Genomic DNA, 4,703 nt, shown 5'->3' with positions numbered 1-4,703 from the left:
ATTACGTGGGGACGTGGTTATGCAGCAGTAGAACATCTTGGTCAAATTCGTTGGGTTCCTGGTCGATGTGTTCGGCCTGATCATTCACAGGCGCCTTCGCAGGTGCCAGTGAAGGAGGTTTCGGAGGAGCAGGATGGCGTTCCTGAGGTTCCTGATTCTCTTGATGGCGTTTCCGTGGTTCCTGATTCTCTTGATGCCGGCAATCCAGGCGCGGCGCTGTGAAGGCTGGGAAAAGATGACTGCTTATCTGAGGTTACCAACTTGTATGCAGCAGGTTCCTCTGGGGAATCGGACTAAATTGATCTGCAAACAGCGGCATCCTTTGATTTTTCCAGCATATTGGTCCTGGCATAAGGGTCAAGACATTCTTTATTCGGGACCTGATAAGGATATTATATCTTCAGCCTGTGCTACAACTCTGATCCTGTTTAATGTTTCTGTTTCAGACTATGGACAATATAGGTGTCAATTGGAGTTGCCTAGGTTACCTTACACAGACTCTCTTTCCATTCGTCTTATGCCTCCACGGACTCTAATACGGAGGTGGAGAGCTGCTATTATCTCAGAGACTAGAGACCTCGGAGATAATTTATGGAAAGAAAATTCCTACATCAAGGACGTTCGGATTGCAGCAAAGAGTTTAAATGTAACTAATTGTTGGCTTTGTATGCATGTACCTGGGTCTGGGAAAGGTGGAGTTTTGTTACATGGTGTTCCTTTGAATGAGCAAACCAGTGCTAATTTAGATTATAATGATTTTAAACATTGGCTTCACTGGGGTCCAGACCCCGAAGAGTGGAATCTAACATTGTTCACAACAAAGGTAACTTTCACTACCAAGGCCTTGGTTTGTTATTACCGCCCCCCTGTAGGGACTCAATCTATTTTGCTGGGAAATACTACACTCTGTAAGAAGGTTATTCCTTTGGAGGGGGGATGTATGTTTTGTGTTGCCAGGAATAATACGGTGGATGGATGTAATGGAGTGATTCAGACATCATCCTCCTTGGACAAAGCATTTAGGACTAAATTGGATTGTTGCATTAATCAGACAGTTACAAGCAGAACGGATATTCAACATGGGGCATATGTTCTCTGTACTTGGATGTGGCTAATGTGGAGTTGGGAAAGTCAAGCCTCTGGCAATACCTATCATAAGCATTTAAAATACTTTCCTCTTCCGGATGGGTTATGGTTGCTATGTGGGGACACTGCCTATCAACAATGGCCAAAGGATTGGTCTGGAGTGTGTACTATAGGATTTGTAATTCCTGTCATCTATAAATTAGAGGGTTTACCAATTGGGATGCGTATTCGAAATCGAGAAGTTGATTCTGGCCTGGCTGTGGGTGGTAATTTGTGGACTCAGATTTCTAGGGCAGCAATCCCACCTTTGGGAATAGCTATGAACTATAGAGATATTCATATTTTAAATAATTTTACTGTTGCTATGTTCAATGATACTGTTAAGAATATTAAGATGTTAAATGAAGAAGTGTCTGAAATTCGCCAAGTTACTTTACAAAATCGTTATGCTTTAGACATAATGTTAGCTGCTAAAGGAGGAGTTTGTGCTTTAATTCATTCACATTGTTGTGTTTTTATACATAATTATGAGCCTAACATTACAAGAACTGTTCATGATATGGAAGACCGCATAGCTGAACACGAAGCAGGAAAAGATGGCTTCAATAAGTCACTTTGGGCTTTGCTATGGGATTGGCTTCCTGACAGCTCATGGTTACGTTTATTGCTTCAATTAGTTGTAATAATTGTTATTATACTTATTATGTTATGTTGCTGTATTCAATGTATTCCTAATCTATTTCAAATGTGTACCTCAGCTTTTAAGCGTACGAGATCAAGTCGCGAGGGAACTGTGTATTATGCCACTAAAACACCCCCTATCTTTGAATAAATAAAAAAGGAGGGAATGTGGTAATATATCATATTCATCATATTCTGTAAAGTTCTTCGTACAGTTTTGCATAAGATCTGGGGATTTTACAAACGCTCCTCATGGGGGCAGTAGTGCCTTTATGATGGACGTTTGGTCCTGTTTTGGTCTGCAAAGCTTAGATGGACCAGGAATGTCGGTGAAAGTTCACAGTACCCAGCCGAGCCATTCCCGTGGGACTTTCTGTGTTTAGATATTCTCATGGGACTTTCCGCAGCCCTGCTGGGGCCCTGTTGAGGTAATGCTGCTGAGGTTGAGGTCATTGTTTTGATTCTGTACTTTGATTTCTTTCTTAATAAAAACTGGTACCTGGGTTCTCTCAGGGCTGGCATTTGCTCAGACGGTTCCCTGCATCTCATTTCAAGTGCCAGACCACCACAAGACTTAGGGAGGCAATTAAATTTTTTCATAAGTTTGGGAAAAATCCATCGCCAACCTGATCACTGCTTTGGGGAGCTCAGGCAGGAAAACCATTATATAGGAGGGAAGCTGGTATAGTAATAACAATTCTAGAGACAAGCTTCACTGTGGCTCATATCTGATGATCTGTTTTGTTCCATTTTTGAAAACCATCAGAATCTGACAGATCCCTATAGTCATTCCACTTTCCTGCTGTGAGACTGTGAATGGTGTCACATTTAAAATTTAAAAGGTCACTTATAGGGAATAATCCCGCTCGCATTCACATCTCAGAAATAGGTCAATAGCTGGGCCTTCACATAGAGCTGCTTTAAACATTTGTAGACAGGTTCTATGTTTGGCAAATCTACAGGATTTGGTGTGTTTTTTAAACAAATCTGAAACATTGCTTAACTCATATGCTTTTTCATCAGCTTATCACGTCATAGCTTGTACAACGTCAACAGTCACAGAGAAACAGATCTTTAATAGATATACATTTTGTACAGATTTTGTAATAGATCATATTGCTTTCAGTTGCAAACTGTCTTTTTAAGTAGAATGATTCATCTTATGGCATTATGAGGGCTTTTGGGCCCAAATCCAATGGAGAAAGCAAGTTTTTATACCCTTTCAGCAGGCCAAAACAGAGGGAGCAGTTTTCACTTTTGGTGGTATAGTTCACAGGGACAGGGTCAGAGTGAAAAAAGTTCTTCTCCTTGACTCCCATGTCAGAATTCCTTAGCAGATGGGATCTGTAGCAGGACCCTTCTGCTATTTTGATTTTTTAAGTCTGCCATTTTTTTTTTATAAATAACGCAAGGTGACAAGCACATCTAATATTCCTTCTTCCTCCTTCTTCCTCCTCCTGTTTTCCCCTCTATAACAATCCTGTGAGGTGAGTTGGATTGTGAGATAGTGACTGGCCCAACTTCACCCAGTTGGCTTTGAAAGTATGGGAGAGAAACCTCCCTGCATAAAATGCCAGCCCGGCCTGCAAAAGGACATAATACAAGCCAGTATTCAGTGCAATACAATAGGAGCAGCAGTGACCAAGTATCTGCTTTAAATAAATAAATAAAATTTTAAATAAATTTTATTTTTATCTGCTGCTTTATTTTTAAAGTGTTCTCTCAGCTCCTCAGATTTAGGCAGCGGTTCCCTGACACCAAGGAGCAGGGTTCATGTTATATAACAAAAGGGTTAGGAATAAAAACAAAACGTTATACAAGTTGCAGCTTTGGTGTAAAGTTTGCTGATGAAAATGGTGCAAATGCAGGTTTTGCTGGTGGTTCAAGTATTCAGTTGGTGACTTCACTGTAATAATGCTTCTGGGCTGCTTCTGTCATTTTCCAGTCAGTGACCCAGAACTCAATGACCTCTGGGAGTAGCAATTGGGACAGGGAACTGAGACCCTCCTGCAGAAGGAATGCATCATGCAGAAGGGGAAAGAGCTCATCTGTCCTCTGACTGTTCATCTTTTCAAGTTGTTCACCAATGTGGTGCAGCACCAGCACCAGGCAGTCAACCTCTTCCTCTTTCTGTAGACTATCAGGTTGTGCCAATAGGAAGAGGCAGTCATAAATAGGATTCACCAATGCCATCATGGGCATACTGTTGACCCTCAGGTAGTCAAAGATGTTACAGATAAAAGTGACATAGCAGATCCACGGTTGGAGGGAATGGGCTCACAATTTATCATGGCCCTTATATTCTTGCTGCAGTCAGTTGAGAAGACACCGTTGGAAGATACTTGGCCTGTTTGCTTGCTTTCCACTGGAGTGATGGCATAACAGATGCACCCGGCCTCTTTACTGAATACACAATCTTTTAAGGACTGGTCCACAATTATATTGGCCACTTTTTCCAGTTCCACGCTGCTGGGATCTTTGAGTGCTGTTTTCAATAACTGCTGAACTTCTGAATCAAATGAATATATTTTATATATTCTTTGCTTGTCTCCTCCATCCCTTTCCCTTTTTCAAGTGTTATTAGATCAGAGCAGCTGTTGATTTAGCAGGATCTGCTCTTTCGCCTTTCATGCCTCCGATTTCAGTGGGGCGCATCTGCAGCTTGACATGGGAAAACACCCCTGAGATCCCTAAACCTTTTGGGGGTCCAGCTCAGGCCGCTGGAGGTATATCAGAAAAAAGCCCACCACCAAAAATAGCAGCAGCAGCAACAAAGGCAGCAGCTCAAGTATGGAGTGCAAGTGTAGGATGGGCATTCTTCAGGTATTGGACACGGTGGTCCTCAACACTGGGAAAAGCACCCAGCTGGCCTGACCAGAGCAACCATTGTATTTCCCTCTGGCAGGCAGGGAGCTCTGACTTTTCACTCACTTTGG

General features: G+C 42.1%; 1 pseudogene; it reads right to left on the bottom strand.

Moving 5' to 3' along the window:
* Positions 1 to 3,657: 3,657 nt before the first annotated feature.
* Positions 3,658 to 4,324, bottom strand: LOC113435661 (MIF4G domain-containing protein pseudogene; annotated as a pseudogene).
* Positions 4,325 to 4,703: the final 379 nt, after the last annotated feature.

This window comes from Pseudonaja textilis, chromosome 6 (assembly GCF_049901715.1).
Source record: "Pseudonaja textilis isolate UNSWEBS1 chromosome 6, rPseTex1.2, whole genome shotgun sequence".
In the NCBI taxonomy this organism is placed as follows: Eukaryota; Metazoa; Chordata; class Lepidosauria; order Squamata; family Elapidae; genus Pseudonaja; species Pseudonaja textilis.
Note: the sequence above shows the minus strand (reverse complement) of the source record. Positions and strands in the feature narration are given on the sequence as shown.